Source organism: Pinus tabuliformis, chromosome 2_2 (assembly GCF_031772625.1).
Source record: "Pinus tabuliformis cultivar Carrire ecotype Pingquan chromosome 2_2, CPIR1, whole genome shotgun sequence".
NCBI classification, from domain to species: Eukaryota; Viridiplantae; Streptophyta; class Pinopsida; order Pinales; family Pinaceae; genus Pinus; species Pinus tabuliformis.
The window spans coordinates 1270446301-1270461689 of record NC_142300.1 but is presented as its reverse complement, the minus strand read 5'-3'; positions in this window follow the sequence as shown (position 1 = coordinate 1270461689).

The following is a 15389-nucleotide window of genomic DNA, read 5'->3' as shown; positions in this document are numbered from 1 at the left end:
ATCTGGAATGTGCTAAAGTAAGAACAATATCATTGGAAGTAATTATCTCTAGCAATTTTTTTTGCCTTTATTTCTCTTGAAAAACCAACATGGTATTAAAGCTTTGGTGAAGGAAATGGAATTGAGATCACTCTTGAAGACACCTAATTTTGCAATATAATCTTTGACTGGATCTTTGACCATGGATTCGTCTACTAAGGTAGAGAATAAGTTGGAAGGTGCTACAAATTTCAGGGCATGGAAGACAACATTAAAGGAGTTAGAGGAAGAAGGGTTGAGATAAATCTAGAGGTTCACTAAATTTGATAGAGGGACCCACAAGTGGGCCAAAGGCATAATTGCACTTTATTTCATTATTTCAACTTAGGATAAATTTCATTTTCCTACAATAAAAAATTGATGTGATCTCATCCATCCATTGAGATCTAATCTCAACCATTTGTGGAGATGTTGGGCCTAGGTCGACTTCAAAGGAGTAAAAGGGAACAATCTAGGCTCATTATGAAATAGACAGTTTATGTGTTCAATTCAGCTGATCCAATTTGACGCAGGAATGAAATGAAATACAGATTCAAACCAAAACATAGAGATACAACGAAACAAAATTTCAATTAATAAAATAACAATTGTTGAAAATGGTTTACATACATAAGAGAAGAAAACTAGCATGCACGATGGTAGCTTACCTTTGAGAAGAGATGTGACAACTAAATTCCTTTTGAACTATTTTATAATGAGGCTCAAAGGCCTTTTTATTATTAGGAAACAATGGAAAGTCCTAAACATCCAAAAACCTAACCCTAGGAGATGAAGCGTCAAAAGTTTGTGGGCCCTTTTCTGTTGGAAATATGTTGCCATTGATGTCAACAAGAGGCACAAGAATCAAATAAATGACTCATGGAGCAAGTTTCAAGTACAAAAGAAGGGCATAAGATCATAATCAGTGCAGTGTCTTGTTGTGTTGTACAACAACCCCCCCATTTCAATTTTTAAACTCTTAGTCTTAAAATACTAAATAAGAAATGGGTCCCCTTTTGAATATAAATAAAAGAAATAAACTTTTGAATAAAATAAATTTTCCATAGAATTCATATCAAAATTTCTTTTAGAATAGTTAGAACCACTCATTGCAAATCGCATTTCTTTAAGAACCTGTGAAAATCCATTTGAAGAGCTTGCGATGCGATCATAGTCATAATAAAACCCTCATTGCAAAGTTTTATCAAAGTAAACCTTTTATACGCATGATGTAATAAAACTATCGCATCTCGCACAACGTTAATCCCACGGGATGACTTAAAGCAGCATTGAAACTTTGCGATGCGATAAGGCTATCGCCAAATCGCATATCGCTGATTCATAGTAAAGCATCCATTAAACTCCATTGAAATCTCGCGATGTGATAAGGCTATCACAAATCGCATCATTGATTCATAAAGAAACATCCAATATATCGCATTGAAGAATCGCGATGTGATTTAATTATCGTATGGCGCGCTCTCGATAAAAATAAAGTGATAAATATTATAAATACATGCGGTAAAGGAATAAATTGATAAACAAAGAAATAACGTGATTTTCCAAGATTAAAACCCACTGTCTCCCTATTCCAGCTTAGCACTCATCGCAATCGCAACTATGCAAATAAATCTTTTAATTATGGCACTTGTAACTCCCGATTTGCGATACACGATTATTAAACAAATATTAAAATAACACAATCGCTGATCGCAAATCATGGAGTCACGACACCTATTCTACAAAAGACCGTTACAAGACTTGCGATGCGACATATGGTTTCAGCATTAAAGTTTCACGTTGGAGGTTACGACGAAACATTAAGGAGTAGTTATGGGTACGTCCTTTGAAGATTTCATCTGAGATAGCTAAGTACAACATAACATCTCATGCAACTAATGCACTTAACTGCATTTAGTCTGTAATTTGTATTATCTCTGTTCAAGTTTTTCGATTGTTACACTCCTCTTTCTCATTTTGCAGAACTGACTAAGTATTGAATATCAAGCAAGATGTTTAAGAAATCTTAGAAAGCAAAGGCCCCTGTTGTAGTGGAAGAATCACCAGCAAAATTGGTGGTAATTATAGATACTACCTGTCTAGGACTTGGTAAAATCTCGTGGGAAGGCATCTATACTTTACTCGAAGCAGAAAATCCAATGGAGATAGAAGAAGAAGCAATAGCGGATGGAATCGATAAAATAGAAAGCACGCTCAATGACTTGGCCAACTCCTTCCTCCATAAAATAGCAGCCTGTTGATGCCTTGAAAATCGCTGCAACAACATCGGGGATAACCACCCGGTCCAGACCTTAGTACAACTCCTTTTCCGTTTGGAATAGTGGCTTCGACTGGGGATAATGGGACCAGTTTCCCAAAAGTAGATAATCGGGATGAATGGATGATTTATAAAACTAAGCTAGCGATGGGCGGATAACTAAACTATTTAACAAGAATACAAGAACTATAACCTATCCCGGGAATCTATTGAACTTTAAAGTGCAGCGTTTAATGGTCTGTGTCTAAGGACAGGCATATAGATGACTCCATCGATCAGACATAGATATTAATTCATTCAAGATTACTGTGCCTAAATAGTTAAGCCCAGCGATTACAGCAATATTACCGCACTCATCATTTATATTATCGACATATACATGATTAAAAGGAAAGCATATCATAAAACATCCAATAGTGGTATGAATGTAGATCTGTTGTTACAGCACATGCATATAATCAACAATAGCAAGGATAATCAAATAACAATTCACATAACAGGAATGAATTCAGACATAGATAGAAATACCATATGAGCTGCTTTGACACTCCCGATATCAATCGCTACTTGTAATTCTTTCTTCAACGCAGAAACATTCACAACAACGACAATAGTGCATAATTGCATAAAAAGCTTCTTTGCTGAATTAAGAAAGACTGGTCCAGTTTCATAAAAGAATATTGACTGAAGCACAATAGTGCAAACTTCAGTCTTTAAGTCTGGTACAAAACTTTACGACCCTTTCCAAAACAATGAAAGGGTCTATAAATACTAAATTAATCTAAATATCTATTAAACTGAAATGCAACTAAATCGGTATCAATAAATTTTGATCCTATTTTCCTCAGTGATCTGGCAATCGGCGGCATGATTCATCAGGTAGGCTGCTTGCCTTTAAATCTGAGCTGACTTATCGCAAGCATTGGCTCTACTTCAGGAGGTTTGTTGAGGCGCGAACTGAGCTGGGCGGCATAGGTGGCATGCTGAATATCGGGGATTATACACCCGATTGCATCTGTTAGGCACTTTAGGGCGGTTCTCTGTGTATGCGGCTTTACCAGGAAGAGCCAATATGCTTCCATAGTTAAACTATTAATCCCAGCGATTAATCTCCCTTTCTCCTCTAAATCAGGATAGCATGATTGTTCCAATGTATTTGTTGTTGTCATCTTTCCTGGTGTACATTGGGAAATCATATTTGCTAAGTAGAGAGTGTTGTTAACTAGATCAACCAGATTGCTGGAAGTTGATTTACATCTTGAAGCTGCCCTTTCTGCTTTCATCACCTGAGTGTGCCATTCTGTGAAAAGTATGTCTTTATATGTTTCTGAAATCTTGGGAAAATTTGCTTCTCTCCCTTGATCAGAATCTTGCCAGTCAAGATATCCGGTTATGATCTCTTCGGCTTGGTCCAACTCATTCCTGGCTTTCTCTACCTGCTGATTTATGGATGTCGTTAGCTCACACAATGGCTCTGCCTGAGTGATTTGTTGACACAGGAGCCTAATTTGGGATATTAATGCAGTGTTTATTTGCACTGCTTCTGCTCTGAATTCACCCACCTGTTGAGCGCCCTTTATCTTTTCGAGCTGCGATGACAATTGAGCGATTTGCTCATATTTTGTTTTCATCATTTGCTCGTTTGCTGCCCTTAATTGTGCCAATGCCTCCGATAATTCCTTCTGTTTCTGGATTGCGTTTTGGTCGACCCTTTGCTTTTTTGCCTGCAATTGCTGAGTTAATTGACTGTTCAATTGTTGTTGTGTCGACAACTGCTGCTCTGCCTGCTCTGCCTTCTGCTTTGATTCAGCCAACTCTGCCTGTAATGCGAAAATTTCTTGGTCCTTAGTCTTTAGTAGAAGACTTACCTCCGATGCCTTGTCGATTGTTGCTGTCGAATAGGCTCCCGCATACTGTGACAGTTTTGTCAGGTCATCGGAGGGGTCGAATTCCTCCTTCCAAACCACGCTGCCCGTTATAGTTTGTTCTGGAAAAAGGGGAGGTTGATCAATCTTCCTCCTTTTCCTTTGTCTTTTTAGCACTGCCTTATGCCTCGGGCTGTAGAAAACATCCAGGGGAGGAATATCTTCTACCTGGAGAATGATTTGGTCGGAGGGGTCTTTCGGTATTATCTCAACATCCTTGGAAATGGGTGGGCCGCTGGTTCCACTTAGAACCTGAGGTGAAGTGATGTCCTGTATATCGTTTGTCTTGGAAGTGTCTGTATCCTTGGAACATTCCAACCCACTGATGATAGAGTCAAATTGCTTCCACTCTTGAAGCAAATTAGGGTCAATAGTAGTATCTATATTGACATCAGTGGTGGTTTGTTTTTCCTTTTCAGCTTGGGACTCCTTCCGCACCTTTTCCTGCTCTCTTTTCTGCTGTTCCTCTTGTTCTTTCTTCTGCCTTTCCTCTTGCTCTTTCTTTTGTTGTTCCTCTTTTTCTTTCCTCTGTTTCTCCTCGTGTGCTCTCTTCTGCCTTTCTTCTTTTTCTTTTCTCTGCCTTTCCTCCTGTTCCTTTTTATGATCCTTTGTTACAACCGGAGGTTCCTTTGACTGTTGCCGAACAGGCTCGCTTGATGATGTCGCCGGGGTTGTTGCTAGTAAATCTAGAGGCAGAGTTTGCAACCTCTGTTCTCTAAGCTTATTAAACTCAGTCAGCCCTTCATCATTATATTTCATTCGAGCGAGTTCTTTAGCCTGACCTATTGTTTCGGCTGCAACAAATAGGTCGTCAAACATATCTTCTTTGTGCTCAAATTTTGTCAATTTGGCCTGTTCTAGTGCATTGTAGGCAACTTTCTTTGGATCATATGGCCTGTTTGGGATAGTCGCCAGAGTTAAGGATTGAATCTTTGTGGCTTCCTTTTCTGCATGTTTGAGATCATGCAGAGTATAGACACCACACCTCAAGGGAAAAGAGGGCCAGCCCCTCTTCTTTTCTTTCTTGAGAGTCTGTGTAACACTCTCAGCCATAATTTGATAAGCGATTTCTCTTGCTAGCAGTTTATCTGGTATATACAAAGGGAGAACATGTGGGTTGGCTTGGCTGCCGAAAACTCTTATGTAGGTAAATCTCTCCTCTCCAAACCAACTTGCTACCGCTGTTATATCAAACGAAGCTTGATAGGACATCTTGGGAATGGGTTTATCAAAAATAGAATAATGAATAGACACCATAAAGCCATTGCAGATTTGGTACAGATGGTGCTTGTAAGAGGACTTCCATAGTTTCTGATGGTATATGTGGATAGCCGTGGGATCTTGTGGCGTCCACCTCCAGCCAAGCACGGGAAATTCAGAATTGAAACATAGTGTATCTAAGATATATGCACTGTAATAGAATGGGGGAATTTTCCTTTCAGTGACGACAGTCTGATGTCTAAAATCACGCACAGCTTGTGCTAATTTGTCAGAAAGGATGGTGGCCCAATCCATGATTATACCGTTTACAGCTGCCTCCATTAGAGGAACCATCTCTATGGTAAAATTAGCAGAGTCATGCAATCCCCATAATCTACACATCATTATTCCCGCATAGCAATAAGGAGAAGCAAGAGAATCAACCGAGTACTTACCGGAAGATTCGTGTTTGTGTTTGGCTGGATTTTGTCTCCAATCCCGGATGGGTTCGGATTCAACTTCATTTTCGCTTGCAAACTTCTCCAGGAACGCTTTATTATATATCTTCTCCGGCTCGGGCAAATGATACATTTGCCTTAGATCATCCGGCCTGAACGATCCGAAGATTCTTCCATCTCTAGTGCTGAGAGTTCTATCCAAGATTGGGATTTCTTGAATCGCCCACCGCACTACGTCTGTGTATGGGAGAATTTGCTCCCTGGCCGCTATTCTGTGAAGGAAAGAGTCGGCTAAATCTTTGAGAGTACATTCAGACTTCCGAGTAGGATCCGCAGTAGCTTCTGTTACTGTCTTTACTGGTTCTTCGGCTTCAATTAGGTTGTAAGTGCCTTGCCAAGTAACTCTGGTGAGACCCGTGCATGTAGTATCAGATATTAAGCCCTTCTTCTTGTCCATGAGAGCTTGTCCTGCAGCTGGTGTAGTGGAAGCGCCTGCGGTCTTCTTAGATTTCTTCCCCATCTTGTTTGAGCTTCCTTCTATGGATGAATTCTGCACAGCGGCGAGAATAAACGTAACACAGAGATATGCTAATGAAAATCCAATACGGGAAAGATATATCAATCGAAGCGTGCTGAGAGATTAACTCTTAAAAATGGCTGCGGATCCAATCCATGGGAAGATCTTACAGATACATTAAATGGCCGTTTAAGGCCTGCCACCTCTTAAATGCTCATTACACCATTATTCGGCTGAATGACTCGCTTAAGCGTGCTATGGATATTTTGGCAGTTGAGTGCAAACTTTAAATACGAATGTATCATAATATCCCTCCATTTAACGGCTTTTTCGAAATCCGCGCTATATCGCAATCGGGCATCGGGAACACTTTAAATCTTTATGTTGGCAATTTTGAAACGCCGATCGCCGATAGCGATATCGCATCGCATCGGGAGAATAGGTGTTATATAAACATACGGATAGCATACCCCCGACCGCCGATAGCGAAATCGCATCGCATCGGGGGTAGAATCTAGGCGCCTTATTATTATACATGGGATATTGCCGATTGCCGATTGCGAAATTGCATCGGAACGGGGTGAATGACTTAAGGTGCTTATCTTGTATATAAAGTATCGCCGATTGCCGATTGCGCATCGCGTCGGGACTAATGGCATGGGGTGCTTTATGATGTGCATGGAGTTTTGCCGATAGCCGATAGCGATATCGCATCGGCGGGATCCCATATGTCACTTATTTGCGTCTTCTATGTCATTGCGATATGCGATCTTGCGATCGCTTTATCGCAATGATAAAAGATTGTTATATTTGATTCAATATGGGTTTTTCAAAAGGTTTTATATAATGCCTTCATTTGGTTTGCGGACCTTTTACAAATAATGCAATATTGATACCAATTGACTTCTAAAGGGACCCATTTCATATAATAATTTTGTAAATAAAATGTTATGAAATGGGGGGTTGTTGTGGAGCACAACAATTGGCGATTCGCTGGAAGAAACAGTTATCTCTGAAAAGTATAGAAATACTTAAACTTTTTCAAAAATAGAATTCTAATCAAAGGGGAAAATTCTAATATAACTAGGTATATATGCATTCCAAGTGAAATGAATCTATTTTTGCTAATTTCCTCTCTTGTTTAAGAAAATAGATACATTCTAAGTTTTAAATGAGTCTCTATGGGTTTATAATTATAAAACAGAAAACTTCTCCAAATCAGCTTTTAAAGTGAACTCCTCTGTCATAGGTAGAGCCTCTGCTGCCAGCAAACGTTTATAGTTTCGACAGGGATACCTTTTAGCCATGTTACTGTCCATTGTTCCATTCAATTAAGAGTGCGATTAACAGAATGAATTCAAAACATGTTTTCATATTTTGTATTTCATTTCCTTTTCTATTGTTGATAAGATAAAAAGCCATTGTCCTGGTTTGGTGGCCAGCTGTTGACAATGCCATTCACTGGTAGTAGTCTAACTGAACAAGCTGGCTCGTGATGAGACCCCTTGTCTTGTAATTTCAAGTCATTACCCTATTTTGGTATGTAGTATTGGTAATGTCAGTTAAACTATTTCCCTATGAACATGGTAAGCAGGCTTGTAATAAGACCTCTTATCTTTAATATAAGATATTTTAGAATTACACTCTGAGTAATCATAAACTTTAGTGAATGGGATGAACAATCTTCTCCTTAAGAGTTAATGGATGACAGGGTAAGAGTTGAAGATGCTGAAGTTGGATTGGCTTCTATCTTGATATTGATAACCTTTTGAGATGAATTTGAAAACAGAGAATGATTTACAATACTTTTAAACTTTGAAAGGAGTTCACAAAACTTAAACTATAGTTTCAGAATACAATGATACCTAATTTCCTAGAAATTATCCCTTTTGGTTAAGAGTTCTATTATTTTAAAAGCAAATATCGCTGCACTCCTATAGATCAAATTTTTGAACACAGCAAAGGTCAAAAGTAGATACCTTACAACATTATTTTCTACGAATCCTACAAACTACAAAAATCTATCAAACTAGAAGGAGAAGGGGTTACCTCCTCAATTAAAGAATTTCTTCAAGATAAGGCCATTAACAGGGAGAGAATCTCTCAACCCTGATAAGTCTTGCAATATAAAGGTCGAATGGCCTATCTTTTCACAGATCTGAAACGGTCCAAGCCACATTTTCTGGAACTTTGTGTGTTTTCCCTTATCCTCATGGGCTTTGTCCCATTTCAGAACTAAATCACCGACTTGGAATTGTTTTGAACCGGATGAGACTGAATCAAAAGCTGCCTTAATGACTTGCTGATGTTTGGCATGAATAATTCTGGCTTTTTCTCTTTCCTCTTCTAATTTTAGGATTTGGTCATGTCTAAGCTGAACAGAAGAGGAAGGAATTTCCTCAATGAACTGCACTAGGGCTAAAGAAGGAAGAACGAGATTTGTGGGTAGTACTGCTTCTTTTCCATACACAAGATTAAACGGAGAAGATCCTATAGAAGCTTTCTGTGTTATCCTATCAGCCCATAATGCAAACACTAAAGATTTGTGCCAGTTTTTATGATTCCGTTCGATAGTTCGCTTAATGATTTTGATCAGATTTTTATTAGTAGACTCTGCTAAACCATTACCCTGGGGATAGTAATTAGCAGAATATTTTAATTTAAATCCTCTTTTAATAGCGAAATCAAACATAGCATTGCCTGAAAAGTAAGATGCATTATCAAAGACAAGAGCATTTGGGACACCAAACCTGGTAACGATGAATTGATCTATGAATTCAATGATTGCTTCAGAATTTGTTGTCTTTAAAGGGATTGCCTCCACCCACTTAGTAAAATAATCGGTAGTGGTAAGGATATACTTATGCTGTTTGGAAGATGGTGGAGTAATCTCCCCAATGATGTCCAATCCCCATTGCTCAAATGGTTGTTCAATGTTGACTGGTTGCAGAGGGAAAGCTGATTTATGTTGTCTTCCACTAGCAGTTTGACAATTGAGGCATTTCCTTACATACTCGTGGGCATCTTTAAATAGAGTAGGCCAATAGTAACCAGCATGAATAATTTTGTGAGCTGTTGTATCAGCTCCAAAATGTCCTCCCGCTGGTCCATCATGTAACTCCTGCAAAACCTTTTGGGCTTCAGGTTTCTCAAGGCATCTTAACAAGATAGAATCATAATTCTGCCTAAAAAGCACGTCATCGATAATTGTAAAATTCTTTGCTTTCAACCTAATGGCCCTTTTGTTCTTGTAATATAGATTCGGAGGTGCATATCCGTTCTTTAAATAAAAGATTAAATCTACATATTGAGATTCAGGAATCAGAAACACTTATCTGATTAATTTGCTCTGTATCGCTTGATTCTGGGATGTTGGATGCTCCTGCCAATATCCTGCAAAAACCTTGGCCCCTAACAATCTTTGCTGGTCTAATTTCTAAGTCATACTCTTGAAGCACTGTGACCCAATTTGCCCTTTTTTCACCTAGTTCTTTTTGGATTAATAGTTGCCTAACTGCTGGGAAAGGAACTATAATTTTTGTGTGAGTTTTCAAAAGGAAGGGTCTATAATGCTTGACTGCTTTAAATACAGCAAAGGCTTGTTTTTCTACATCGGAGTAATTCAATTCAGCACCCTGAAGATTTGAGCTAAAAAACGAAATGGGTGCTTCCAAATTGTGATCATTTAGTTACGTGAGTACTGCAGCATAAGACAAGTCGGATGCAATCGTATACAATGTAAAATGATTAGAAAAATTTGGAGTATTCAAGGCTGGGGCATTGATTATTGATTGCTTGATTAGATCAAAAGCTTCCTTTTCTGCTGATCCCCACTTAAAGACTGCATTCTTCTTAATCATTGTCTGAAGTGGCAAAATAATTTGGGAAAAATCTGGAACAAATCTTTTAACAAAATTGATCTGGCCTAAAAATGACTGCATCGACTTTTTATTGTGTGGGAAATGGATTTCAGAGATTTCTTTGATCCGATCAGGATCGATATAAATGCCATCTTTGGACATAATAAAACCCAAGAGTTTTCCTTGATCAAGAGCAAAGAAAGACTTTTTAGGGTTAAGAGAAATACCATATCTTTTGCAATGCTGAAAGATTTGATTTAGGTCATGCAAATGATTATACCTATCCTTAGAGAATACAGTAATATTGTCTAGATAGACGACTACTGTTCTATTAATTAACCCTCTAAAAGCTATATCCATAGCTCTTTGGAATGTTGCTCCTGCATTTATAAGTCCGAAAGGCATTTTCTGATATGCATACGTTCCCCATTTTGTTCTGAATGTGGTTTTAAGCTGGTCATCAGGATGAACCAGAACTTGGTTATATCCTGAAAAACCATCAAGAAAGGACATCAATTCAGAGCCTGCTACTGATTGGAGTATTTGCTCCATAGTAGGTAATGGGAAATTGTCCTTCAAGCTCGCTTTGTTCAAATTTCTGAAATCAATACAAATTCGAATGTCGCCATTTTTCTTTCTGACTGGCACCATATTAGAGACCCAGTTTGAGTGTCGGACAGGAAAAATAATCTTGGCCTTCAAGAGTTTGTTAAGTTCCGATTTAATCTGGCTCTCCAAATTTGGATGTATTTTTCTTAACTTCTGCTGAATCGGTTTCTGATCGGGAAGCATAGGAATGGTATGCTGGATAATGGATGTATCATAAGTCTTCAAATCATCATATTTCCAAGAAAAAACCTGTTTATTTTTTCTTAACAGTTTGATGAATGCCTCCTTCTCTTCTAAGGAAAGTCCTAATCCTAAATTAATATTTTGAGGGGCATGCTCAGTACCTAGATTTATCAATTCGAGCCTAAGGGTAGAACTTTGGAGCTTTGCATTAATTACAGGTTTAAACCTGTCTTTGATATCATAAAGATCTTCCAGCTTTACCACAGGCTTAGGAATTTCATTTTCCTAAGGTATTTCTTTCATTTGTAGATCATGGTCATTTTCCTCAATAATTTGATCGTCATAGGACTTTTCAGAAGTCAGAAATTGTAAAATATCCTCATCATGGTTGAATACTCTCCAATTAGTGACATTGTCGGGGATTGAAGGCCTTAAAAGCAATTCTACAGAAAATCTATCTAGGCTGTAGTCTTCAGAAGGTAGAAGCTTGGAAGCTACATTGGCTAGGAGATCGGCTGCCGAGTTTTGGGACCTGGGGATGGAGGAAATGTTGAACGCGGAAAAGTGCGAAGTAAGTTCTTGTACTAGCGATTGATAGTGCTTGAGGTGATTTGAAAGACAATGAATTGCATTCCTCACCTATTTAACAATAATTTCAGAATCGCCAAATACTTTCAAGTATTGCACTTTAAGACCGATCGCTTTATACAGTCCCTGGACTAAGGCTTCATATTCGGCTGTATTGTTAGTGCATTCGAATTCCAGCCTACAGGACAGCATTGTCTTTTCTCCTTGTGGACTAACCAAAATGCAACCTGCTCCTGAGCCCTCGCTGGACTTGGAGCCATCAAAATATAAAGACCAAAATAAAGAGGTATTAACAAAAGTATTTACAGTTTTCTCAGCATCATTGAAACATCTAGACTTATCAGTTTGTGAAAAATTTTCAATCTGAGATGTAAAATGATTGACTGAAAAAGGAGATGGTTGGGCAACAAAGTTGCCAAAGAATGATTCTGACGAATAATTCCCCAAAATGTTGTTGTTGAACGCTACAGGTTGGTTTTCTTGCTCAAATTCAGTAACTGTGTGGGTCATATGTTTCTCTCGATCGATCCTTATTTGATTTGGCTTGCCCTTGTAGGGAAGCCACATATGTGACCAATCAGTGGAAATATACCCATGCAATTTTTCGGACCAATCCCTACTCAGAATTAAACCGTAAAATTCAGGTATATCAGCTATTAGGATGTCAATCCTTTGTACTACTCTGGGATCAGCAGACAACCTGATAGTTACGGAATTAATTTCTCCCACAACCTGCACTTTGGTCCTGTCCAACTGTACAATATGAATAGCAGACTTCTGGGGTTCAATGTTCAGTTTAGAGCAAACTAAAGCTGGCATTATGTTAGATGATGCCCCTGAGTCAATTAAACAGTTGTGCAGGTTTCTGTTATAAATTTCATATGTTAGCAGGAAGGGTGGAGTATGAGAATTTGATCTATCTCCAATTAGAACTGAATCGGTAGCTTCAACCATACCTGGAGGAGGTTGGCCTGAATCATTAGCGGCTTTTGCACTGGGAAGCGGTGTAAAGGGAACAGCATTCAATTCTTTAAGAAGTAATTTCTGCTGATGCTTTAATTTACTAAGCTCAAACATAGTAATGTTTGCTTTAGTTTTCTTCATGTCATCAACAATATTATACTCCATTGAATCGGATACAACTAATGTTTTGGATGTTGAAGGAGTATTAGAAGTTGAAGGCTGGTTTTGGGAAACTGCTGTAGGTGATTTCTTTGCAGGTGTTTTTTCTTTGGTTGTAGTGGCACCTGCACTCCTCTTCTTTGATGATACCTGAACAGGTTCAGAAGTACTTTTGCTCCTAGTAGTAACTGGGAACGCCTCTTCTTCATTATCAGTATCGGAGTTGGGGAGTATAAAATCCCACATTCCATGACATTCTACTACTTCTTCTTCATCATCAGTTGGTGCGATTGTTTCCTCTTCCTCTTCTTCTTCTTGCTCTGAGTCTGCGTTAGATATGACATTTGGGGGCTTTAACTCATTTCTCTTAAAAGTTCTAAAGGGTCTTTTGGTTGAGGTTTCGGCCACTTGTTTCTTTATTTCGACCATTTCATTTGATAACGTTTTTAAGACCTTTTGCAAATCTTCCATGTCGTATGGGTCTTTTGGGGTCTTTTTCTTTGAGTCATCTTTGAAAGAGACTTTTTTGGCTTTTCTGTTTTCCAGGGCAACTTTCTTTTCCAGGGCATTGATGCGTTTTTCCACAGCAAGCGCTTCTTTCATATTTTCGGCTAAGGTAGGTTTCCCTGCTCTATCTACAAAGATGGCTATATTGGCAGGCAGAGCTGTTATATACCATTCGCTCCGAATTTGTTCGCTTGGTTTGGAGGCTGTAGGGATTTTATTTAGGAGTTTATTGAAGCGTGCATTAAATTCCTTAATTGGTTCCCTATGTTCTATTCTCAGATTGGAGAGATCGTTTATTAAGGTAGCCAAAGACCTATCATCTCCATATTTGGTAAGAAACTGCTCTTGGCAAGTGTTCCAACTGGTAATGGAACCAGAGGGTAAAGAAAAATACCAGGATCCTGCTGATCCTTGTAAGGTGTAAGGGAAAAGTCTAACAACAACATCTTGTTCTGTTACTCCTTTCAAGTTGATTGCTAACATGAAATTATTGATGTGTTCCTCAGCTTGGGTTCCATCATCTGGATTAAACTTGGGTAGCCATTTTTCAGGATAATCTAGTAATGGATGCAATGGCGTAGGCATGTTGACTGCACCAGGTCTGGTCCATGGATCTGCCATTGTAATAGCAATAGTGGTTGATACTACTGTTGGAATTCCAGATGTATGAGAAGGAAATAATACTGAGGAGTGGGCAGGTTGAGATGTTGAAGCTTCTAATCCCTGGTGAACGACAATATGTAATGGGGGAGTGGATGGTTGACTTTGCAGAGGGGAAGATGCAATGGAGGATGTGGATGAAAGCTCTTCACTATCAGATCCTTCAGTATTTTTCTTCGCCTTTTTCCTTTTGGGTAAAGGGAACTCAGTGGGTTCAATACCGAGCTTTTCGCTCTGAAGTCTGGTGAGAGGATGAGTTAAATTGAACTGCGAAGTCGCACTGCTTTGTGATACCTCAGATTTCTGTGGTGAAATCGAGAAGCTCTGAAGTTTGTGGATAAGAGACTGGACTTCAGGTGATTCAAGACTTAATTGTTCTGGAGTATGATGGGTTTGAGCAGTGGTAGTTGATTCCTCTTCTTCTTGTTTGGGTACTGGGGAACCAGTATGCAAATAGGAAGACCGAGGAGATTCGGAGGGAGGATTACTCTTAGAATGGCTTATAGGTTTTGGCTTATGTGCCATTCACAGTCGTTGGCCCTCCTTCTAGCGCCAAAAATGTTGATGCCTCGAAAATCGCTGCAACAACATCGGGGATAACCACCCGGTCCGGACCTTAGTACAGCTCCTTTTCCGTTTGGAATAGTGGCTCCGACTGGGGATAATGGGACCAGTTTCCCAAAAGTAGATAATCGGGATGAATGGATGATTTATAAAACTAAGCTAGCGATGGACGGATAACTAAACTATTTAACAAGAATACAAGAACTATAACCTATCCCGGGAATCTATTGAACTTTAAAGTGCAGCGTTTAATGGTCTGTGTCTAAGGACGGACATATAGATGACTCCATCGATCAGACATAGATATTAATTCATTCAAGATTACTGTGCCTAAATAGTTAAGCCCAGCGATTACAGCAATATTACCGCACTCATCATTTATATTATCGACATATACATGATTAAAAGGAAAGCATATCATAAAACATCCAATAGTGGTATGAATGTAGATCTGCTGTTACAGCACATGCATATAATCAACAATAGCAAGGATAATCAAATAACAATTCACATAACAGGAATGAATTCAGACATAGATAGAAATACCATATGAGCTGCTTTGACACTCCCGATATCAATCGCTACTTGTAATTCTTTCTTCAACGCAAAAACATTCACAACAACGACAATAGTGCACAATTGCATAAAAAGCTTCTTTGCTGAATTAAGAAAGACTGGTCTAGTTTCATAAAAGAATATTGACTGAAGCACAATAGTGCAAACTTCAGTCTTTAAGTCTGGTACAAAAATTTACGACCCTTTCCAAAACAATGAAAGGGTCTATAAATACTAAATTAATCTAAATATCTATTAAACTGAAATGCAACTAAATCGGTATCAATAAATTTTGATCCCATTTTCCTCAGCGATTTGGCAATCGGCGGCATGATTCATCAGGTA